This window comes from Argentina silus (assembly GCF_951799395.1).
Source record: "Argentina silus genome assembly, chromosome: 3".
NCBI lineage: Eukaryota > Metazoa > Chordata > Actinopteri > Argentiniformes > Argentinidae > Argentina > Argentina silus.
In genome coordinates, this window is record NC_139657.1 from 31241474 (window position 1) to 31266653 (window position 25180).

Genomic DNA, 25180 nt, shown 5'->3' on the forward strand with positions numbered 1-25180 from the left:
AGATATTCCTAACTGCATTTATTCCTGTGTGTGTATTTATGTTGGTGTATAAACTATCGATATCTATAGTGAATATGTAAGCCTGGGAGGGAACAACCATGGGTTGGATTTTGTGTAAGAAGTCGTAGGTGTCTTTCAGGTAGCTGGGGTGCTTGGTGGAGAGAGGGTTAAGATGATGGTCTATGTATTGTGCAATGTGGTATGATTCGCTGTTGCAGTCTGAAACTATCGGTCTACCAGGAGGGACTTCAAAGGGAATAGTCCAAGTCTCAGGTTCCTTATGAATTTTCGGAAGTAAGTAAAATTGTCTGGGTCTGGGGTCGTCCAGTCCGAATAAAAAGTCTCTTTGTTTTCGTGTAATGTATTTCTTTTCGTATATGGTCTGTATGACTTGTCGTAGTTGTGTTTGTGTCTGTTTTTGTATATTGTTGTCTATGTGATTGTAATATCTAGTGTTTGATAATTGTCTGTTCGCTTCTAATAGGTATTGGTGTTTATCCATTATGACAATTTTGGAGCCTTTGTCTGCTGGTTTTATAATGATGTGTGGGTTACTTTTCAATGTGTGTATGGCGTTCCTTTCTGTTGCTGTGATATTGTCTGGCATGTCTGGTAGTATGTGATAGTTAGATAATGTATGTAGGTTTGTTCTAATCAGTTTCTGAATGTGTCTGTCTACTTGGCTGAGTTTAGGCTCCCAGGTGGAGGGGTAGGTGAGTGGTGTGTATTTGTGATTGGGTTGGTAGTCAAAATAGTCCAATAATTTGCATCGTCTGTGAAAGTGGTGAATGTCCCTTTGGAGTTCCTCCTGGTCATGTTTGTTGGGTCGAGGGATGAACGTCAACCCTCTCTCCAGTATCTTGATCTGGGGTGCTGTGGGGTGAAAAGATTTAGAAAGATTTAAGATATTTGAGGGAGGAAAAGAATAAAGAGAAGGGGGAAGGGGGGAGGTTGTTGTTAGGGGTAGAGGGGGGGAAGAAGAGGTGGGGGTTGGGGTTTCTTCTCCTACTGCTCCAGTAGGGGGAGCTACGGGCTGGGGAAGAAAGGTGTTTGGCAATGTATGTGTGGAAGTGGCGGTAGAGATGTGTGAGTCCAGATTGTGGTTACTGTTTATTATAAATTTAGCTGCTTGCACCAGTGATTAAAAATGGTCTGTGCTGTTGTAGTTGTCCAATGTATATTATCTGGTGTGGTGTAGAATGTGTCCTGGGCTATTTCTGATAAGTGTGGGAGGTGTCTTGTAATGTGTTCATTGATGTATTTCAGATTTGTCTGCTGTTCTGTGGTGAGGTGACGTGAAAACTGAATGACTGGCATGTAAACTGTTGCGTTGGTGTAGACCCTCTTGGCTTCCCTGATCATCCTTGGTAGTTGCTTTAGTGATGTCTGGCGTGCATCGTGATCCTTGTTGTTGAGGCCCACTGAGAGAACCACCAGTTCCACTTGGGGTTGGACGGTGGCCTTCTCCAGGATCCTATAAAAATGATAGATACAGGCCCCTGCATAGCTGTCTACCTGTATGCGGTGATTAGTGAATGGGGGGATCCGGCTGAGGTTGGAATCCCCCAACATGATGAATGGTTTATTGCTATTGAAGTTCCACTCCTGAATCTTACGCCCTGGTGTGGCCCGGTGGTATGTTGGAGTGTATACAGTGGTGATGTGTGTGTGTGTTGGAGGTAAATTGGGTTGGTTGAGCGTGCGTGTGGATGTATGCGTATGTGTCTGGGCGTGTGTTTTGTCATCAGTTCGAGGGAGGTCTTTGCTAGGCAATCTCTTAGATATTGAGGGCTCAGATTGGGCCTGTATGGGAAGTTCCCCTTTATGTGGCCCTTTCATCATGGTTGGTTTTGCCCTCGTATTGGATTGCCTAGCTTCCGACCTCCTCCTAATGGCGCCACCTGTGGGTGTGAGTGTGAGAGAGTCAAATGTTATGTTATCCGTTATTAGAACTGAAGTGTTTGTCTGTCTGTGTTGTGTGGTGGTCAAGTCAGTGACCGGAACGTGAGTCATGTTTGTTGTGGGTTGACTACTGATCTTGTGGTGGAACTGTGCTCTGATTTCTTTATCTGTGTGATAGGAGGTGGGTTCTTGTGGAGGGGGGGATGGTGGGGGGGATGGTGAAAATTGGAGGGAAAAAGTAGGGGAAAAGTGGCTCTCTGACGAGACAGGTGTAGTTCGAATCGGTGTGCAGATAAGTGATGAGTGATCCTTGGAGCCCGGTAATGCGAAGGCTCCATCCCTCCCCTGGTGACAAGGTGAGGTTGGAGTGGATGTGTGGGTAGATGTCCCTTGTGTGTGTATGTGTGTTGTCTGTATGGGTGTGGGTGTCTGTGTAGGCCTAAGTGTCAATTGTGTATGTGTGGGTGCAGGTATGGGTGGTGTAGGTGCGTGTGTACGTGTGGGCGATATGTGTATGTCTGTGTGTGTAGGTGTAGGATGTGTCCCTTTCTGAGTATGTATGTGTGTGTGCGTAGGCCCATGTGATGCTAAAATCTGACGAGGGCCTAGGTTTAATGATTTTTTGTATGAGGGTTCCCTTCTAGGTAAGGGTGGAAAGTCCTCCGTAGAAAAGATGGGAGTAGGTGAGTCAGGGAGGATGTGAGTGAGCTCTATGCTGGTGTCATGTACTACATGAGGAGGGAGGTTAGTAGGGGACGTTGACTGTACATCTGATGACTGGTGAGTGTGTGTGGGAGTGGGTGAGTCAGGGGGGATATGAGTGAGCTCTATGCTGGTGTCATGTACTACAGGAGGAGGGAGGTTAGTAGGGGACGTCGACTGTACATGTGATGACTGGTGAGTGTGTGTGGGAGTGTTTATAATTGTGTCCACCCGTGATCTTGTTGTTGAAGTCAGTCTATGTCTGTATCTCTTGTCTGCCCATCTCATGGCAATCTCGAGTGCCATCTTGTTAACTGTGTGGGGGGGCTGTAGGAGTGAATCTATAGTGTTTTGATAATGTGTCTGGAGTATTACCATGATCTTTGCCATCCATTCTGTTGTGCATGTTGTTACATGTGTTTTCGTTTGTTCTGTAGGTGAGGAAGGTTTGATAAAGTCTGTCAGTCTCCTTATCTGTCTCATCATGCCAGCAGGGTAAGTGTGTGTTTTTATAGTCTCATCAGTGATCTCCTTATGATGTATGGCCTGAATGAGTTTGAAATATGTTTTGGCATCCTGTCTCGTGGCCTCATCTGGAGTTTCAGTTCTAGCTGATTGTGTGCTATGTGTTTGCCTGCTGGGTGTGTGTCCATATGTGTGTCTGTTGGCTAATGGTCTGTTCTGTCCTAGTGTGGCGAATGTTTGTCCTTTGAGTGTATGTCTGGATGGTGTTTTCCCTGCTCTACTAGAGAATTGGTGTGATGGTGCAATCGCAGAGTGGTGTATGTGTCTTGTCCTACCGTGGTGTGGTGGTCTAATGTGTGTGTAGTTTAAACTCAATAAGGGCTGCATTCTAGGGGTAGGTAGTAATGCTGGTCTAATTCTATTCCTATCATGAGTGATCTCCCCCAATGTATTCAATGCAGCGGATCCACCTCTAACAGGAAGCATAGTGTAGGTTCAATCCAAGGGTATCTGGGCAACAAACAGGCACACACTCAGTATAAGATAGATACCCGTCTGTTGCCCAGATAGGGTTCTTACCACCTTGTATCTGCGTGCAGCGTCTACAGCTCCTCCGGGTCTCCAACTCCAGGGACAGGCGTGGTCTCTGTGGACTCAGGTCAGAAGGGTGAGTAATCCTTGTTGGGTCTTAGTGTTATTGTAGTAAGTCTATGAGGCCTGAGTTCCTTCGAGTAATCCTTCCCAGGAGCTAAGACTCCAAAAGTATTGAAAATGGAGGAGAGCCTTCTGGAGGTGTTCTTACCTGAACCCCCCTATAAGATTAAAACCTCACTTTTATTTGAATTAGTTTAAAAACTGGTTGGCGCCAAAGGAGGCCAAAACTATCAATCCTTAGAAAGAAACTAATTCACTGCATTGAAATATCCCTGACGTTTCGTAGTAAGTTCTACTTCCTCAGAGGGGAAATTGGTAAGAGATCAAACCTTCCCTAAAGTATCCCCTGAAGGAAGGGAAACTCCCCTCCTCCAGGGGTGGGGCTGCTATTCTCCCTATCTGATTGGCTAGTTGACTAGTCTAACTGTCATCTTTCTATTTTGGCGGGAAAGAAATACAGTGTGGTGATTGGCCAATAAACAGGAAATGATCTACCCTGTTGTATGATGGGACCTGAAAAAGAGTAAATCAAAGAAATAAACAAAATGTCAGTGGTAGGTCCTTGATGTAGGGGCCTGTTGGGGAAATATGTATCACTTCTGTGTGGTATATTCTGAGACAGACCAATAGGTTCCTTATATTTTTGGGAGATGTGGCATGAAGAGACCTGAAAAAAAGTAAATCAAAGAAATAAACAAACTGTAAGTGGTATGTTGCCGGGCTTGTGCTGTAATCAGTTTTCTTTTATGCAGGGGCCTGTTGGGGAAACAGATATCAGCTCTCTGTAGTATATTCTAATAAGGACTAATAGGTTCCCCATATTTGTTGGGATGGCTGTTCTCCCAGTGGGCCACATTCTATTGAGCAGCGGAGGGCAAGCTAGGCTGTGTATGTGTTTAGCAGAGGATAAAAGAATAAGTGGGAGAAAGGGAGGAGTATTACTATGGCACGGGCTAGGGTTAGGGAAGTTTATAGCTAGATTTACAATGACTGCTTAGTCTGTATTGCACTGGCCTATAGTATACCCTCCCTTCTATTACAATAAATCAAGGAGAATGTATACATTGTGTTTGTCCTTTTCTTTGTGTCTGAACATCCACACACACACACACACACACACACACACACACACACACACACACACATATATATATATAAACTTACTATAATAAATAATGACATAATATTTCATACCAAAAGTGCTGATGTAAAAGGAAAAAGTGCTTAAATCCATCCTAAAGACACACTGTAAAACACACAAAATCTCTTATAAGTGCTAATTTTCAAAGTGCTAAAATACACCAATTACACACGTGATAATGAAAAGGAGAAAGAGTAATCTCTTTCTCTATATAGTATAATAAAATAATAAATCATCACATACATTCTGATATAAAAAGTGCTGATGTAAAGGGAGTATAAATAAATAAGGTGTATCACCTCTATAAATTAACACATATATACATTTACATATACATACACAACAATTGAAACCCACAATCACTCACACTGACACGTGATCTGTTAAAATCTTTTATTTAGCCCTGTGGGTTCGATGGTTCGTAATAAATGTATCCATCTCCTTTCATTTGCTCTCCGCTGCTCAACGGTCCATAAACTGTTTGATTGCAGTCCTGATATGCTGAGGTGAGTGATGGAGTGCTCTTGGAAGTGTGTGACTATGTGTGTTTGTAGTTGACCTTTTTTAATGTTGTACAGGTGCTGTTTCAATCGTGTTTCTATGGTGTGTGCTGTTTCCCCTATGTAGTGTTTGTGACAAAGTGTGCATGTGATAATATAAATGACGTTGGTGGATGTTAAAGTGAATGAGTCTAAAATAGGGGATGAGGTGCGACTGTGGGGATTACTAATGTATTTTCTCTGTCTAAAGTGAGTGGTATGAGGGTGAAGGGGTTGTGTCAATGTCCTGCTGAATCTTGAGTGAACCAAAATGTCTAGTAGATTTTTATTTTTACGGTAAGCTGAAATGATCTTGTATGATTGTAGAGGTGCAAAGGTTTGTTGGCTGGTGACAAAGTTGTGTTTGAGAGTCTGATGTAAGATTTTTGTTCTATGTGAAAATGTGGTTACTAAGGGAATCAAGATGCTAGGTTGGGTCGGGGGAACCAAAGGGGGGGAAAGAGAGTGGGGAATAGGAGTAGGGTTAAGGTTAGGGGGGGAAAGAGAGTGGGGAATAGAAGTAGAGTTAAGGTTGGAGGGAGGAAGAGAGTGGGGAATAGAAGTGTAGGCTGGGTTGAGGCCAGTGTTAAGATTAGGATCAGGGCATGGGTTGGGGTAGGGGTTAGGGTTAGGGTTGTGGTTAGGGTTGGGGTTGGGGTTAGAGTTGGGGTTAGGGTCAGGGTTATTGTTAGGGTTAAGGTTAGGGTTAGGGTTAAGGATAGGGTTAAGGTAAGGGTTGGGGTTAGGATCAGAAGGGTTAGGATTAGAATTAGGGCCTAGGTTGGGGTTGGGGTTAAGGTTAGGGTTAGAGTTGGGATTAGGAATAGGGTTAGGGTTAGGGTTAAAATTAAGGTTAGGGATAGGGTTAGGGTTAAGGTTAGGGTTAGGGTTAGGGTTTAGGGTTAGGGTTAGGGTTAGGGTTAGGGAAGTTTATAGCTAGAGTTAGGGTTAGGGTTTAGGGTTAGGGTTAGGGTTAGGGTTAGGGTTAGGGTTTAGGGTTAGGGTTAGGGTTAGGGTTAGGGTTAGGGTTAGGGTTAGGGAAGTTTATAGCTAGAGTTAGGGTTAGGGTTAGGGTTAGGGTTTAGGGTTAGGATTAGGGTTAGGGTTAGGGTTAGGGTTAGGGTTAGGGAAGTTTATAGCTAGAGTTAGGGTTAGGGTTAGGGTTAGGGTTTAGGGTTAGGGTTAGGGTTCAGGGTTAGGGTTAGGGTTAGGGTTAGGGTTAGGGTTAGGGTTAGCTTGCGAAGGCCTAAAAAACACAAGCAGCCCGTGAGTTATTATGGGAGAGACTGTTTTCATCAAGTTTGAAGCCATAGTTAGGGTTAGGGTTAGGGTTAGGGTTAGGGTTAGGGTTAGGGAAGTTTATAGCTAGATTTAGGGTTAGGGTTAGGGTTAGGGTTAGGGTTAGGGTTAGTGTTTAGGGGTAAGGTTAGGGTTAGGGTTAAGGTTAGGGTTAGGGTTAAGGTTAGGGTTAGGATTAAGGTTAGGGTTAGGGTTAGGGTTAGGGTTAAGGTTAAGGTTAAGGTTAGGGTTAGGGTTAGGGTTAAGGTTAGGGTCAGGGTTGAGAATAGGGTTAGGGTTAGGGTTAGGGTTAAAGTTAGGGTTAAGGTTATGGTTATGGTTAGGGTTGTGGTTAGGGTTAGGGTTGGGGTTAGGGATAGGGATAGGGTTAGGGTCAGGGTTGATGTTAGGGTCAAGGTTAGGGTCAGGGTTAGGGATAGGGTTAAAGTTAGGGTTGGGGGCATGGTTAGAGTTAGAGTTAAGGTCAGGGTTGGTGTCAAGGTCGGTGTGTGTTGTGTATGAATGAAGTTGGTTAATGTGTGTGTGTGTTTGTGCATGGTGGTCTGTCCGGATGGGAGAGAGGGCAGCCAATGTGCTGGTCTTGATTGTACGGAGGAAGCGTTTGGAATATCCTCTCTGTCTAAGTGCTTTAAATAAGGTTTGAATGGCTTCGTGCAAATGTGTCTGGGTGGAGGATATTCTATAGTAGCGTATGATTTGTGATTTTACTATGCCTTTGAATGTATGTTTTGGGTGGTAGCTGTGTTTATGTAATAGTGCATGTGTGTCTGTCGGTTTGAAGTAGACCTTAGTCAATAATGTTTTCTGTGTTGAATTGATCTGATTAAAATAAACTGTGGTGTCCAGGAAATTAATTTCTTGTGGGTGTATGCTGTGTTTGAGTTTTATAGACGAATGGTGCGAGTTTAAAATGTTTATGAATTCTGTGAATAAATCTATATGGTGTGGCCATGCTCCTATAATGTCATCTAGAAATCTGTAATAGAAACTGGGTTGGTGGGGGCATTTGGCTAGTGCCTCTCTCTCCCATTCGGACATGTATAAGTTGGCGTATGAGGGTGCATATCGTTGGCCCATGGCTGTTCCCTCTACCTGTAAATATTGTTTATCGTCAAAAGTGAAATTATTGCCGGTAAGACTAATCTCCAATAGTTGTAAGAGTTCAGTGTCGGGTCTATTCTTATCTGGGTGTTTATGAAAGATATTCCTAACTGCATTTATTCCTGTGTGTGTATTTATGTTGGTGTATAAACTATCGATGTCTATAGTGAATATGTAAGCCTGGGAGGGAACAACCATGGGTTGGATTTTGTGTAAGAAGTCGTAGGTGTCTTTCAGGTAGCTGGGGTGCTTGGTGGAGAGAGGGTTAAGATGATGGTCTATGTATTGTGCAATGTGGTATGATTCGCTGTTGCAGTCTGAAACTATCGGTCTACCAGGAGGAACTTCAAAGGGAATAGTCCAAGTCTCAGGTTCCTTATGAATTTTCGGAAGTAAGTAAAATTGTCTGGGTCTGGGGTCGTCCGGTCCGAATAAAAAGTCTCTTTGTTTTCGTGTAATGTATTTCTTTTCGTATATGGTCTGTATGACTTGTCGTAGTTGTGTTTGTGTCTGTTTTTGTATATTGTTGTCTATGTGTTTGTAATATCTAGTGTTTGATAATTGTCTGTTCGCTTCTAATAGGTATTTGTGTTTATCCATTATGACAATTTTGGAGCCTTTGTCTGCTGGTTTTATAATGATGTGTGGGTTACTTTTCAATGTGTGTATGGCGTTCCTTTCTGTTGCTGTAATATTGTCTGGCATGTCTGGTAGTATGTGATAGTTAGATAATGTATGTAGGTTTGTTCTAATCAGTTTCTGAATGTGTCTGTCTACTTGGCTGAGTTTAGGCTCCCAGGTGGAGGGGTAGGTGAGTGGTGTGTATTTGTGATTGGGTTGGTAGTCAAAATAGTCCAATAATTTGCATCGTCTGTGAAAGTGGTGAATGTCCCTTTGGAGTTCCTCCTGGTCATGTTTGTTGGGTCGAGGGATGAACGTCAACCCTCTCTCCAGTAGCTTGATCTGGGGTGCTGTGGGGTGAAAAGATTTAGAAAGATTTAAGATATTTGAGGGAGGAAAAGAATAAAGAGAAGGGGGAAGGGGGGAGGTTGTTGTTAGGGGTAGAGGGGGGGAAGAAGAGGTGGGGGTTGGGGTTTCTTCTCCTACTGCTCCAGTAGGGGGAGCTACGGGCTGGGGAAGAAAGGTGTTTGGCAATGTATGTGTGGAAGTGGCGGTAGAGATGTGTGAGTCCAGATTGTGGTTACTGTTTATTATAAATTTAGCTGCTTGCACCAGTGATTAAAAATGGTCTGTGCTGTTGTAGTTGTCCAATGTATATTATCTGGTGTGGTGTAGAATGTGTCCTGGGCTATTTCTGATAAGTGTGGGAGGTGTCTTGTAATGTGTTCATTGATGTATTTCAGATTTGTCTGCTGTTCTGTGGTGAGGTGACGTGAAAACTGAATGATTGGCATGTAAACTGTTGCGTTGGTGTAGACCCTCTTGGCTTCCCTGATCATCCTTGGTAGTTGTTTTAGTGATGTCTGGCGTGCATCGTGATCCTTGTTGTTGAGGCCCACTGAGAGAACCACCAGTTCCACTTGGGGTTGGACGGTGGCCTTCTCCAGGATCCTATAAAAATGATAGATACAGGCCCCTGCATAGCTGTCTACCTGTATACGGTGATTAGTGAATGGGGGGATCCGGCTGAGGTTGGAATCCCCCAACATGATGAAAGGTTTGTTACTATTGAAGTTCCACTCCTGAATCTTACGCCCTGGTGTGGCCCGGTGGTATGTTGGAGTGTATACAGTGGTGATGTGTGTGTGTGTTGGAGGTAAATTGGGTTGGTTGAGCGTGCGTGTGGATGTATGCGTATGTGTCTGGGCGTGTGTTCTGTCATCAGTTCGAGGGAGGTCTTTGCTAGGCAATCTCTTAGATATTGAGGGCTCAGATTGGGCCTGTATGGGAAGTTCCCCTTTATGTGGCCCTTTCATCATGGTTGGTTTTGCCCTCGTATTGGATTGCCTAGCTTCCGACCTCCTCCTAATGGCGCCACCTGTGGGTGTGAGTGTGAGAGAGTCAAATGTTATGTTATCCGTTATTAGAACTGAAGTGTTTGTCTGTCTGTGTTGTGCGGTGGTCAAGTCAGTGACCGGAACGTGAGTCATGTTTGTTGTGGGTTGACTACTGATCTTGTGGTGGAACTGTGCTCTGATTTCTTTACCTGTGTGATAGGAGGTGGGTTCTTGTGGAGGGGGGGATGGTGGGGGGGATGGTGAAAATTGGAGGGAAAAAGTAGGGGAAAAGTGGCTCTCTGACGAGACAGGTGTAGTTCGAATCGGTGTGCAGATAAGTGATGAGTGATCCTTGGAGCCCGGTAATGCGAAGGCTCCATCCCTCCCCTGGTGACAAGGTGAGGTTGGAGTGGATGTGTGGGTAGATGTCCCTTGTGTGTGTATGTGTGTTGTCTGTATGGGTGTGGGTGTCTGTGTAGGCCTAAGTGTCAATTGTGTATGTGTGGGTGCAGGTATGGGTGGTGTAGGTGCGTGTTTACGTGTGGGCGATATGTGTATGTCTGTGTGTGTAGGTGTAGGATGTGTCCCTTTCTGAGTATGTATGTGTGTGTGCGTAGGCCCATGTGATGCTAAAATCTGACGAGGGCCTAGGTTTAATGATTTTTTGTATGAGGGTTCCCTTCTAGGTAAGGGTGGAAAGTCCTCCGTAGAAAAGATGGGAGTAGGTGAGTCAGGGAGGATGTGAGTGAGCTCTATGTTGGTGTCATGTACTACATGAGGAGGGAGGTTAGTAGGGGACGTTGACTGTACATGTGATGACTGGTGAGTGTGTGTGGGAGTGGGTGAGTCAGGGGGGATATGAGTGAGCTCTATGCTGGTGTCATGTACTACAGGAGGAGGGAGGTTAGTAGGGGACGTCGACTGTACATGTGATGACTGGTGAGTGTGTGTGGGAGTGTTTATAATTGTGTCCACCCGTGATCTTGTTGTTGAAGTCAGTCTATGTCTGTATCTCTTGTCTGCCCATCTCATGGCAATCTCGAGTGCCATCTTGTTAACTGTGTGGGGGGGCTGTAGGAGTGAATCTATAGTGTTTTGATAATGTGTCTGGAGTATTACCATGATCTTTGCCATCCATTCTGTTGTGCATGTTGTTACATGTGTTTTCGTTTGTTCTGTAGGTGAGGAAGGTTTGATAAAGTCTGTCAGTCTCCTTATCTGTCTCATCATGCCAGCAGGGTAAGTGTGTGTTTTTATAGTCTCATCAGTGATCTCCTTATGATGTATGGCCTGAATGAGTTTGAAATATGTTTTGGCATCCTGTCTCGTGGCCTCATCTGGAGTTTCAGTTCTAGCTGATTGTGTGCTATGTGTTTGCCTGCTGGGTGTGTGTCCATATGTGTGTCTGTTGGCTAATGGTCTGTTCTGTCCTAGTGTAGCGAATGTTTGTCCTTTGAGTGTATGTCTGAATGGTGTTTTCCCTGCTCTACTAGAGAATTGGTGTGATGGTGCAATCGCAGAGTGGTGTATGTGTCTTGTCCTACCGTGGTGTGGTGGTCTAATGTGTGTATAGTTTAAACTCAATAAGGGCTGCATTCTAGGGGTAGGTAGTAATGCTGGTCTAATTCTATTCCTATCATGAGTGATCTCCCCCAATGTATTCAATGCAGCAGATCCACCTCTAACAGGAAGCATAGTGTAGGTTCAATCCAAGGGTATCTGGGCAACAAACAGGCACACACTCAGTATAAGATAGATACCCGTCTGTTGCCCAGATAGGGTTCTTACCGCCTTGTATCTGCGTGCAGCGTCTACAGCTCCTCCGGGTCTCCAACTCCAGGGACAGGCGTGGTCTCTGTGGACTCAGGTCAGAAGGGTGAGTAATCCTTGTTGGGTCTTTGTGTTATTGTAGTAAGTCTATGAGGCCTGAGTTCCTTCGAGTAATCCTTCCCAGGAGCTAAGACTCCAAAAGTATTGAAAATGGAGGAGATGTTCTGGAGGTGTTCTTACCTGAACCCCCCTATAAGATTAAAACCTCACTTTTATTTGAATTAGTTTAAAAACTGGTTGGCGCCAAAGGAGGCCAAAACTATCAATCCTTAGAAAGAAACAAATTCACTGCCTTGAAATATCCCTGACGTTTCGTAGTAAGTTCTACTTCCTCAGAGGGGAAATTGGTAAGAGATCAAACCTTCCCTAAAGTATCCCCTGAAGGAAGGGAAACTCCCCTCCTCCAGGGGTGGGGCTGCTATTCTCCCTATCTGATTGGCTAGTTGACTAGTCTAACTGTCATCTTTCTATTTTGGCGGGAAAGAAATACAGTGTGGTGATTGGCCAATAAACAGGAAATGATCTACCCTGTTGTATGATGGGACCTGAAAAAGAGTAAATCAAAGAAATAAACAAAATGTCAGTGGTAGGTCCTTGATGTAGGGGCCTGTTGGGGAAATATGTATCACTTCTGTGTGGTATATTCTGAGACAGACCAATAGGTTCCTTATATTTTTAGGAGATGTGGCATGATGAGACCTGAAAAAAAGTAAATCAAAGAAATAAACAAACTGTAAGTGGTATGTTGCCGGGCTTGTGCTGTAATCAGTTTTCTTTTATGCAGGGGCCTGTTGGGGAAACAGATATCAGCTCTCTGTAGTATATTCTAATAAGGACTAATAGGTTCCCCATATTTGTTGGGATGGCTGTTCTCCCAGTGGGCCACATTCTATTGAGCAGCGGAGGGCAAGCTAGGCTGTGTATGTGTTTAGCAGAGGATAAAAGAATAAGTGTCATTGTAAAAGGAAAAAGTGCTTAAATCCATCCTAAAGACACACTGTAAAACACACAAAATCTCTTATAAGTGCTAATTTTCAAAGTGCTAAAATACACCAATCACACACGTGATAATGAAAAGGAGAAAGAGTAATCTCTTTCTCTATATAGTATAATAAAATAATAAATCATCACATACATTCTGATATAAAAAGTGCTGGTGTAAAGGGAGTATAAATAAATAAGGTGTATCACCTCTATAAATTAACACATATATACATTTACATATACATATACAACAATTGAAACCCACAATCACTCACACTTGGGGTAGGGGTTAGGGTTAGGGTTGTGGTTAGGGTTGGGGTTGGGGTTAGAGTTGGGGTTAGGGTCAGGGTTATTGTTAGGGTTAAGGTTAGGGTTAGGGTTAAGGATAGGGTTAAGGTAAGGGTTGGGGTTAGGATCAGAAGGGTTAGGATTAGAATCAGGGCCTAGGTTGGGGTTGGGGTTAAGGTTAGGGTTAGAGTTGGGATTAGGAATAGGGTTAGGGTTAGGGATAAAATTAAGGTTAGGGATAGGGTTAGGGTTAAGGTTAGGGTTAGGGTTAGGGTTTAGGGTTAGGGTTAGGGTTAGGGTTAGGGAAGTTTATAGCTAGAGTTAGGGTTAGGGTTAGGGTTTAGGGTTAGGGTTAGGGTTAGGGTTAGGGTTAGGGTTAGGGTTAGGGTTTAGGGTTAGGGTTAGGGTTAGGGTTAGGGAAGTTTATAGCTAGAGTTAGGGTTAGGGTTAGGGTTAGGGTTTAGGGTTAGGATTAGGGTTAGGGTTAGGGTTAGGGTTAGGGTTAGGGAAGTTTATAGCTAGAGTTAGGGTTAGGGTTAGGGTTAGGGTTTAGGGTTAGGGTTAGGGTTAGGGTTAGGGTTCAGGGTTAGGGTTAGGGTTAGGGTTAGGGTTAGGGTTAGGGTTAGGGTTAGCTTGCGAAGGCCTAAAAAACACAAGCAGCCCGTGAGTTATTATGGGAGAGACTGTTTTCATCAAGTTTGAAGCCATAGTTAGGGTTAGGGTTAGGGTTAGGGTTAGGGTTAGGGAGAAAGGGAGGAGTATTACTATGGCACGGGCTAGGGTTAGGGAAGTTTATATCTAGATTTACAATGACTGCTTAGTCTGTATTGCACTGGCCTATAGTATACCCTCCCTTCTATTACAATAAATCAAGGAGAATGTATACATTGTGTTTGTCCTTTTCTTTGTGTCTGAACATCCACACACACACACACACACATATATATATATATATATATATATATATATATATATATATATATAACTTACTATAATAAATAATGACATAATATTTCATACCAAAAGTGCTGATGTAAAAGGAAAAAGTGCTTAAATCCATCCTAAAGACACACTGTAAAACACACAAAATCTCTTATAAGTGCTAATTTTCAAAGTGCTAAAATACACCAATTACACACGTGATAATGAAAAGGAGAAAGAGTAATCTCTTTCTCTATATAGTATAATAAAATAATAAATCATCACATACATTCTGATATAAAAAGTGCTGATGTAAAGGGAGTATAAATAAATAAGGTGTATCACCTCTATAAATTAACACATATATACATTTACATATACATACACAACAATTGAAACCCACAATCACTCACACTGACACGTGATCTGTTAAAATCTTTTATTTAGCCCTGTGGGTTCGATGGTTCGTAATAAATGTATCCATCTCCTTTCATTTGCTCTCCGCTGCTCAACGGTCCATAAACTGTTTGATTGCAGTCCTGATATGCTGAGGTGAGTGATGGAGTGCTCTTGGAAGTGTGTGACTATGTGTGTTTGTAGTTGACCTTTTTTAATGTTGTACAGGTGCTGTTTCAATCGTGTTTCTATGGTGTGTGCTGTTTCCCCTATGTAGTGTTTGTGACAAAGTGTGCATGTGATAATATAAATGACGTTGGTGGATGTTAAAGTGAATGAGTCTAAAATAGGGGATGAGGTGCGACTGTGGGGATTACTAATGTATTTTCTCTGTCTAAAGTGAGTGGTATGAGGGTGAAGGGGTTGTGTCAATGTCCTGCTGAATCTTGAGTGAACCAAAATGTCTAGTAGATTTTTATTTTTACGGTAAGCTGAAATGATCTTGTATGATTGTAGAGGTGCAAAGGTTTGTTGGCTGGTGACAAAGTTGTGTTTGAGAGTCTGATGTAAGATTTTTGTTCTATGTGAAAATGTGGTTACTAAGGGAATCAAGATGCTAGGTTGGGTCGGGGGAACCAAAGGGGGGGAAAGAGAGTGGGGAATAGGAGTAGGGTTAAGGTTGGAGGGAGGAAGAGAGTGGGGAATAGAAGTGTAGGCTGGGTTGAGGCCAGTGTTAAGATTAGGATCAGGGCATGGGTTGGGGTAGGGGTTAGGGTTAGGGTTGTGGTTAGGGTTGGGGTTGGGGTTAGAGTTGGGGTTAGGGTCAGGGTTATTGTTAGGGTTAAGGTTAGGGTTAGGGTTAAGGATAGGGTTAAGGTAAGGGTTGGGGTTAGGATCAGAAGGGTTAGGATTAGAATCAGGGCCTAGGTTGGGGTTGGGGTTAAGGTTAAGGTTAGGGTTAGAGTTGGGATTAGGAATAGGGTTAGGGTTAGGGTTAAAATTAAGGTTAGGGATAGGGTTAAGGTTAGGGTTAGGGTTAAGGTTAGGGTTAGGGTTAGGGTTAGGGTTAAGGTTAGGGTTAGGGTTAAGGTTAGGGTTAGGGTTAGGGGTAAGGTTAGGGTTAGGGTTAAGGTTAGGGTTAGGGTTAAGGTTAGGGTTAGGATTAAGGTTAGGGTTAGGGTTAGGGTTAAGGTTAAGGTTAAGGTTAGGGTTAGGGTTAGGGTTAAGGTTAGGGTCAGGGTTGAGAATAGGGTTAGGGTTAGGTTTAGGGTTAAAGTTAGGGTTAAGGTTATGGTTATGGTTAGGGTTGTGGTTAGGGTTAGGGTTGGGGTTAGGGATAGGGATAGGGTTAGGGTCAGGGTTGATGTTAGGGTCAAGGTTAGGGTCAGGGTTAGGGATAGGGTTAAAGTTAGGGTTGGGGGCATGGTTAGAGTTAGAGTTAAGGTCAGGGTTGGTGTCAAGGTCGGTGTGTGTTGTGTATGAATGAAGTTGGTTAATGTGTGTGTGTGTTTGTGCATGGTGGTCTGTCCGGATGGGAGAGAGGGCAGCCAATGTGCTGGTCTTGATTGTACGGAGGAAGCGTTTGGAATATCCTCTCTGTCTAAGTGCTTTAAATAAGGTTTGAATGGCTTCGTGCAAATGTGTCTGGGTGGAGGATATTCTATAGTAGCGTATGATTTGTGATTTTACTATGCCTTTGAATGTATGTTTTGGGTGGTAGCTGTGTTTATGTAATAGTGCATGTGTGTCTGTCGGTTTGAAGTAGACCTTAGTCAATAATGTTTTCTGTGTTGAATTGATCTGATTAAAATAAACTGTGGTGTCCAGGAAATTAATTTCTTGTGGGTGTATGCTGTGTTTGAGTTTTATAGACGAATGGTGCGAGTTTAAAATGTTTATGAATTCTGTGAATAAATCTATATGGTGTGGCCATGCTCCTATAATGTCATCTAGAAATCTGTAATAGAAACTGGGTTGGTGGGGGCATTTGGCTAGTGCCTCTCTCTCCCATTCGGACATGTATAAGTTGGCGTATGAGGGTGCATATCGTTGGCCCATGGCTGTTCCCTCTACCTGTAAATATTGTTTATCGTCAAAAGTGAAATTATTGCCGGTAAGACTAATCTCCAATAGTTGTAAGAGTTCAGTGTCGGGTCTATTCTTATCTGGGTGTTTATGAAAGATATTCCTAACTGCATTTATTCCTGTGTGTGTATTTATGTTGGTGTATAAACTATCGATGTCTATAGTGAATATGTAAGCCTGGGAGGGAACAACCATGGGTTGGATTTTGTGTAAGAAGTCGTAGGTGTCTTTCAGGTAGCTGGGGTGCTTGGTGGAGAGAGGGTTAAGATGATGGTCTATGTATTGTGCAATGTGGTATGATTCGCTGTTGCAGTCTGAAACTATCGGTCTACCAGGAGGAACTTCAAAGGGAATAGTCCAAGTCTCAGGTTCCTTATGAATTTTCGGAAGTAAGTAAAATTGTCTGGGTCTGGGGTCGTCCGGTCCGAATAAAAAGTCTCTTTGTTTTCGTGTAATGTATTTCTTTTCGTATATGGTCTGTATGACTTGTCGTAGTTGTGTTTGTGTCTGTTTTTGTATATTGTTGTCTATGTGTTTGTAATATCTAGTGTTTGATAATTGTCTGTTCGCTTCTAATAGGTATTTGTGTTTATCCATTATGACAATTTTGGAGCCTTTGTCTGCTGGTTTTATAATGATGTGTGGGTTACTTTTCAATGTGTGTATGGCGTTCCTTTCTGTTGCTGTAATATTGTCTGGCATGTCTGGTAGTATGTGATAGTTAGATAATGTATGTAGGTTTGTTCTAATCAGTTTCTGAATGTGTCTGTCTACTTGGCTGAGTTTAGGCTCCCAGGTGGAGGGGTAGGTGAGTGGTGTGTATTTGTGATTGGGTTGGTAGTCAAAATAGTCCAATAATTTGCATCGTCTGTGAAAGTGGTGAATGTCCCTTTGGAGTTCCTCCTGGTCATGTTTGTTGGGTCGAGGGATGAACGTCAACCCTCTCTCCAGTAGCTTGATCTGGGGTGCTGTGGGGTGAAAAGATTTAGAAAGATTTAAGATATTTGAGGGAGGAAAAGAATAAAGAGAAGGGGGAAGGGGGGAGGTTGTTGTTAGGGGTAGAGGGGGGGAAGAAGAGGTGGGGGTTGGGGTTTCTTCTCCTACTGCTCCAGTAGGGGGAGCTACGGGCTGGGGAAGAAAGGTGTTTGGCAATGTATGTGTGGAAGTGGCGGTAGAGATGTGTGAGTCCAGATTGTGGTTACTGTTTATTATAAATTTAGCTGCTTGCACCAGTGATTAAAAATGGTCTGTGCTGTTGTAGTTGTCCAATGTATATTATCTGGTGTGGTGTAGAATGTGTCCTGGGCTATTTCTGATAAGTGTGGGAGGTGTCTTGTAATGTGTTCATTGATGTATTTCAGATTTGTCTGCTGTTCTGTGGTGAGGTGACGTGAAAACTGAATGATTGGCATGTAAACTGTTGCGTTGGTGTAGACCCTCTTGGCTTCCCTGATCATCCTTGGTAGTTGTTTTAGTGATGTCTGGCGTGCATCGTGATCCTTGTTGTTGAGGCCCACTGAGAGAACCACCAGTTCCACTTGGGGTTGGACGGTGGCCTTCTCCAGGATCCTATAAAAATGATAGATACAGGCCCCTGCATAGCTGTCTACCTGTATACGGTGATTAGTGAATGGGGGGATCCGGCTGAGGTTGGAATCCCCCAACATGATGAAAGGTTTGTTACTATTGAAGTTCCACTCCTGAATCTTACGCCCTGGTGTGGCCCGGTGGTATGTTGGAGTGTATACAGTGGTGATGTGTGTGTGTGTTGGAGGTAAATTGGGTTGGTTGAGCGTGCGTGTGGATGTATGCGTATGTGTCTGGGCGTGTGTTCTGTCATCAGTTCGAGGGAGGTCTTTGCTAGGCAATCTCTTAGATATTGAGGGCTCAGATTGGGCCTGTATGGGAAGTTCCCCTTTATGTGGCCCTTTCATCATGGTTGGTTTTGCCCTCGTATTGGATTGCCTAGCTTCCGACCTCCTCCTAATGGCGCCACCTGTGGGTGTGAGTGTGAGAGAGTCAAATGTTATGTTATCCGTTATTAGAACTGAAGTGTTTGTCTGTCTGTGTTGTGCGGTGGTCAAGTCAGTGACCGGAACGTGAGTCATGTTTGTTGTGGGTTGACTACTGATCTTGTGGTGGAACTGTGCTCTGATTTCTTTACCTGTGTGATAGGAGGTGGGTTCTTGTGGAGGGGGGGATGGTGGGGGGGATGGTGAAAATTGGAGGGAAAAAGTAGGGGAAAAGTGGCTCTCTGACGAGACAGGTGTAGTTCGAATCGGTGTGCAGATAAGTGATGAGTGATCCTTGGAGCCCGGTAATGCGAAGGCTCCATCCCTCCCCTGGTGACAAGGTGAGGTTGGAGTGGATGTGTGGGTAGATGTCCCTTGTGTGTGTATGTGTGTTGTCTGTATGGGTGTGGGTGTCTGTGTAGGCCTAAGTGTCAATTGTGTATGTGTGGGTGCAGGTATGGGTGGTGTAGGTGCGTGTTTACGTGTGGGCGATATGTGTATGTCTGTGTGTGTAGGTGTAGGATGTGTCCCTTTCTGAGTATGTATGTGTGTGTGCGTAGGCCCATGTGATGCTAAAATCTGACGAGGGCCTAGGTTTAATGATTTTTTGTATGAGGGTTCCCTTCTAGGTAAGGGTGGAAAGTCCTCCGTAGAAAAGATGGGAGTAGGTGAGTCAGGGAGGATGTGAGTGAGCTCTATGTTGGTGTCATGTACTACATGAGGAGGGAGGTTAGTAGGGGACGTTGACTGTACATGTGATGACTGGTGAGTGTGTGTGGGAGTGGGTGAGTCAGGGGGGATATGAGTGAGCTCTATGCTGGTGTCATGTACTACAGGAGGAGGGAGGTTAGTAGGGGACGTCGACTGTACATGTGATGACTGGTGAGTGTGTGTGGGAGTGTTTATAATTGTGTCCACCCGTGATCTTGTTGTTGAAGTCAGTCTATGTCTGTATCTCTTGTCTGCCCATCTCATGGCAATCTCGAGTGCCATCTTGTTAACTGTGTGGGGGGGCTGTAGGAGTGAATCTATAGTGTTTTGATAATGTGTCTGGAGTATTACCATGATCTTTGCCATCCATTCTGTTGTGCATGTTGTTACATGTGTTTTCGTTTGTTCTGTAGGTGAGGAAGGTTTGATAAAGTCTGTCAGTCTCCTTATCTGTCTCATCATGCCAGCAGGGTAAGTGTGTGTTTTTATAGTCTCATCAGTGATCTCCTTATGATGTATGGCCTGAATGAGTTTGAAATATGTTTTGGCATCCTGTCTCGTGGCCTCATCTGGAGTTTCAGTTCTAGCTGATTGTGTGCTATGTGTTTGCCTGCTGGGTGTGTGTCCATATGTGTGTCTGTTGGCTAATGGTCTGTTCTGTCCTAGTGTAGCGAATGTTTGTCCTTTGAGTGTATGTCTGAATGGTGTTTTCCCTGCTCTACTAGAGAATTGGTGTGATGGTGCAATCGCAGAGTGGTGTATGTGTCTTGTCCTACCGTGGTGTGGTGGTCTAATGTGTGTATAGTTTAAACTCAATAAGGGCTGCATTCTAGGGGTAGGTAGTAATGCTGGTCTAATTCTATTCCTATCATGAGTGATCTCCCCCAATGTATTCAATGCAGCGGATCCACCTCTAACAGGAAGCATAGTGTAGGTTCAATCCAAGGGTATCTGGGCAACAAACAGGCACACACTCAGTATAAGATAGATACCCGTCTGTTGCCCAGATAGGGTTCTTACCGCCTTGTATCTGCGTGCAGCGTCTACAGCTCCTCCGGGTCTCCAACTCCAGGGACAGGCGTGGTCTCTGTGGACTCAGGTCAGAAGGGTGAGTAATCCTTGTTGGGTCTTTGTGTTATTGTAGTAAGTCTATGAGGCCTGAGTTCCTTCGAGTAATCCTTCCCAGGAGCTAAGACTCCAAAAGTATTGAAAATGGAGGAGATGTTCTGGAGGTGTTCTTACCTGAACCCCCCTATAAGATTAAAACCTCACTTTTATTTGAATTAGTTTAAAAACTGGTTGGCGCCAAAGGAGGCCAAAACTATCAATCCTTAGAAAGAAACAAATTCACTGCATTGAAATATCCCTGACGTTTCGTAGTAAGTTCTACTTCCTCAGAGGGGGTTAGGGTTAGGGTTAGGGTTAGGGTTAGGGTTAGGGAAGTTTATAGCTAGATTTAGGGTTAGGGTTAGGGTTAGGGTTAGGGTTAGGGTTTAGGGTTAGGGTTAGGGTTAGGGTTAGGGTTAGTGAGTTATTGTGGGAAAGACTGTTTTCATCAAGTTTGAAGCCATAGTTTTGGCTCGGCAGCCGTTTCTTTCATTTTGGGGCCTATGTGTTTTTCGACCGTGAAATCGCAAAAAAGGCGCGAAAACATGGATTTGTCTCTCCTGCCGCGCACACACTTCCGATAGCTTGCAAAGGCCTAAAAAACAAAAGCAGCCCGTGAGTTATTATGGGAGAGACTGTTTTCATCAAGTTTGAAGCCATAGTTTTGGCGCGCCAGCCGTTTCTTTCATTTTGGGGCCTATGTGTTTTTCGACCTTGAAATCGCAAAAAATGCGCGAAAACATGGATTTGTCTCTCCTGCCGCGCACACACTTCCGATAGCTTGCGAAGGCCTAAAAAACACAAGCGGCCCTTGAGTTATTGTGGGAGAGACTGTTTTCATCAAGTTTGAAGCCTCAGTTTTAGCTGGACAGCCGTTTCTTTATTTTTGGGGTCTATGTGTTTTTCGACCTGGAAATGGCAAAATAGGCGCGAAAACATAGATTTGTCTCTCCTGCCGCGCACACACTTCCGATAGCTTGCGAAGGCCTAAAAAACACAAGCAGCCCGTGAGTTATTATGGGAGAGACTGTTTTCATCAAGTTTGAAGCCATAGTTTTGTAGCGGCAGCCGTTTCTTTCATTTTGGGGCCTATGTGTTTTTCGACCTTGAAATCGCAAAAAATGCGCGAAAACATGGATTTGTCTCTCCTGCCGCGCACACACTTCCGATAGCTTGCGAAGGCCTAAAAAACACAAGCGGCCCTTGAGTTATTGTGGGAGAGACTGTTTTCATCAAGTTTGAAGCCTCAGTTTTAGCTGGACAGCCGTTTCTTTATTTTTGGGGTCTGTGTGTTTTTCGACCTGGAAATGGCAAAATAGGCGCGAAAACATAGATTTGTCTCTCCTGCCGCGCACACACTTCCGATAGCTTGCGAAGGCCTAAAAAACACAAGCAGCCCGTGAGTTATTATGGAAGAGACTGTTTTCATCAAGTTTGAAGCCATAGTTTTGGCTCGGCAGCCGTTTCTTTCATTTTGGGGCCTATGTGTTTTTCGACCGTGAAATCGCAAAAAAGGCGCGAAAACATGGATTTGTCTCTCCTGCCGCGCACACACTTCCGATAGCTTGCAAAGGCCTAAAAAACAAAAGCAGCCCGTGAGTTATTATGGGAGAGACTGTTTTCATCAAGTTTGAAGCCATAGTTTTGGCGCGCCAGCCGTTTCTTTCATTTTGGGGCCTATGTGTTTTTCGACCTTGAAATCGCAAAAAATGCGCGAAAACATGGATTTGTCTCTCCTGCCGCGCACACACTTCCGATAGCTTGCGAAGGCCTAAAAAACACAAGCGGCCCTTGAGTTATTGTGGGAGAGACTGTTTTCATCAAGTTTGAAGCCTCAGTTTTAGCTGGACAGCCGTTTCTTTATTTTTGGGGTCTATGTGTTTTTCGACCTGGAAATGGCAAAATAGGCGCGAAAACATAGATTTGTCTCTCCTGCCGCGCACACACTTCCGATAGCTTGCGAAGGCCTAAAAAACACAAGCAGCCCGTGAGTTATTATGGGAGAGACTGTTTTCATCAAGTTTGAAGCCATAGTTTTGTCGCGGCAGCCGTTTCTTTCATTTTGGGGCCTATGTGTTTTTCGACCTTGAAATCGCAAAAAATGCGCGAAAACATGGATTTGTCTCTCCTGCCGCGCACACACTTCCGATAGCTTGCGAAGGCCTAAAAAACACAAGCGGCCCTTGAGTTATTGTGGGAGAGACTGTTTTCATCAAGTTTGAAGCCTCAGTTTTAGCTGGACAGCCGTTTCTTTATTTTTGGGGTCTGTGTGTTTTTCGACCTGGAAATGGCAAAATAGGCGCGAAAACATAGATTTGTCTCTCCTGCCGCGCACACACTTCCGATAGCTTGCGAAGGCCTAAAAAACACAAGCAGCCCGTGAGTTATTATGGAAGAGACTGTTTTCATCAAGTTTGAAGCCCTAGTTTTGGCGCGGCAGCCGTTTCTTTCATTTTGGGGCCTATGTGTTTTTCGACCTTGAAATTGCAAAAAAGTCGCGAAAACATTGATTTGTCTCTCCTGCCGCGCACACACTTCCGATAGCTTGCGAAGGCCTAAAAAACACAAGCGGGCCGTGAGTTATTGTGGGAGAGACTGTTTTCATCAAGTTTGAAGCCTCAGTTTTGGCTGGACAGCCGTTTCTTTATTTTTGGGGCCTATGTGTTTTTCGACCTGGAAATGGCAAAAAATTATGGAAGTGTGAGATTTAAAAAAAAGCTATTTGTATTTCTGCAAAACTCCCTCGAGACTTCATAGGGCCATTTTAATGTATGTCGACCCAAGAGAGGTTGTACAGGAGTTTGAGTTTATTTGAATTTATAGTGCAATGCTACCCGAACGTAACAGTGACACTGTATTAGGTAACATTCATAGTGTAACGCTGACATCTGTTTTACTCGTTCCTTCATACTTTAACTGTGTGTCAACTCTCACCAGATCCCCATTGAGATGGACCTACAGAACACTCTGATGCCCATACGGCCCATCAAACTCAAGCTGCTGTTCCGCTGCCAGGAGTCCAACGACAACCAGCTCAAAGCAGACAGCCAGTGATGAGGACCTGCCCTGCTGCAGGTCTCTCAGTTATTATGTTACACATAGATCTAGGATAAGCCCCAACACTGGCTACTTTCAAAAATGGGCTTAAAAAAAAAAAGGGCTTCGCTTTTGCCTTAAATTGAAACTAAATTGGCGCTAATAATTGCACAGTGACCCTAAAATGCACTGTGACTTTTATTCTTTTTTTATGTCTTTTATGCGTTTTTATTAAAAAAAAAATTCATGCTCTTTCCTTTTGATCTATTTTAGAATTGAATTGCCTCTGTGTATGAAATGTGCTATATAAATAAACTTGCCTTGCCTTGCCTCGCCTCGCCTCTGGGCTCTGCTGCTACTGTATGCTGCTCTCTTTGTATCTGTCTATTAGTGGAGGTCCAGGACTAGTTGTACAGAGACAGTTGTTGTCTGTCGTCTGCAGTGCAGGGATTTGCATGTGACTTGTGTATGTTTTGTACTCGTCTGGTAGTGGGTCTCTATCATCACGCTAAAAACGTGTGTATAATCACAAACTAAATCATAACATGAGAATGAACAACATGCCATCAAAACATGACAATAAATAGGTGTTAGATTAGATTCAACTTTATTGTCATTGTGCAGAGTACAAGTACAGAGACGAACGAAATGCAGTTAGCGTCTAACCAGAAGTGCAAAAAAGCAGAAAAGTGCAATGTGAACAATATATACAGGTAGAGCAGTATAAGCAATATATGAGCAGTATAAGTAGTGCAGTATAAGCAGTATATGAGCAGTATAAGCAGTATATGAGCAGTATAAGTAGTGCAGTATAAGCAATATATGTATTAACAGTAACATTATAAGCAGAATAAATATAGAATGCAGTATGAACAGTATAAGCAGTATATGAGCTGTATAAGTAGTGCAGTTACCAATGTATTGGGTCTATCTATGGGTATCGTAGTGCAGCAGTAGTCAAAATGTACCTGCATTTTGTCGGTTGAAGTGCCATCTCATCTGTCATAAGATTTGACTTGTAAAACTGAAAAGTAGGATACAACTAATAGCCTAAATGTATAAACACAGACCACAACCAAAAAACAACATGGGAAAATCGTTTACGCATCCTCTGCAGCAGGAACAGTGCAGAGAAAAAGTATGTACAGTAAACCCCATAACTGAATACACTTCATACGCTTCAGCAAGACACAGAACGCCTAAACTGCAACAAAGTAAAAAGATGAGACAGACACGTGTCTTCAATAACTTGCATGTTTAATCAAAATACAAGCATTCGGCACATCGTTAACTTGTAGGAAAGTTTAATCAGGTTTTATCAATTGTATTATTTTAAATGTGAAATAAATATCATCAGTGCAGAGGCTATAACACACTACAAAAGTCACATTAAATCACGGAAAGTAGGCTAGGCTAATTAACGGAACTATATGAATATACAGCCGGAGCCCAGTCCAGGGTTCTGAAAGCGACAAGTAAACAAGTGTGCCCATCAACTGTCTAGATATTAGGCCTATAGGTAACATTTAGTCCTCCACTTTATATCACAGGTAGTATAACGTTTAAAATGACTACAAAACAAAAGCAATATAGTCTACAGTGAACGGCGCATTGTCCATTTGTCATACATGTCCAAACAGACCCGCTCACTTGAATAGGAAAGTAGCGCGGCGGTTCGTTGCTTCAGCAAACCTCTCGATGACTTTACTGTTGAAATCCGTCTGTCCCTGGATCAATGCATTTTCAATGGAAAGCATGTCAAGGCCGTTCAGTCGCTGGTGTCTGTTCTGTTCTGACAGATGTATAATGTCTTTGAATCCAGCCGATGCCCAAATAGTCTCCACCAAAAATCATACATGGGAAACAGAACAGCGCATGTTTCGAGGTGGTAGCGGTTAGCCATCTCTTTTTGTCAAACCATTCCTGTTGGCCCTAAACGTTTTATCTCCAACTTCTCTTCCAAAGGCAATGTACTGAACCGCATGGTCAACAAATAATCTACACGATTCATTGTGAAAACTTTAGCTAGCTAGCATTAGCGATAGACGT

The 25180-nt window shown here is 43.6% G+C and overlaps 1 pseudogene across 1 annotated transcript in view; it reads left to right on the top strand.

Annotated features, from left to right (window-relative positions):
• The first annotated feature begins 12453 nt into the window (after nucleotides 1-12453).
• The window catches only part of LOC310802304 (cytochrome P450 3A27-like), an 84726-nt pseudogene continuing 71999 nt past the window's right edge, over nucleotides 12454-25180 (top strand). Inside the window, exon 1 of the transcript in view lies at nucleotides 12454-12497. The product of the transcript in view is annotated as a cytochrome P450 3A27-like (transcript). The remainder of the gene's footprint in view (nucleotides 12498-25180) is intronic.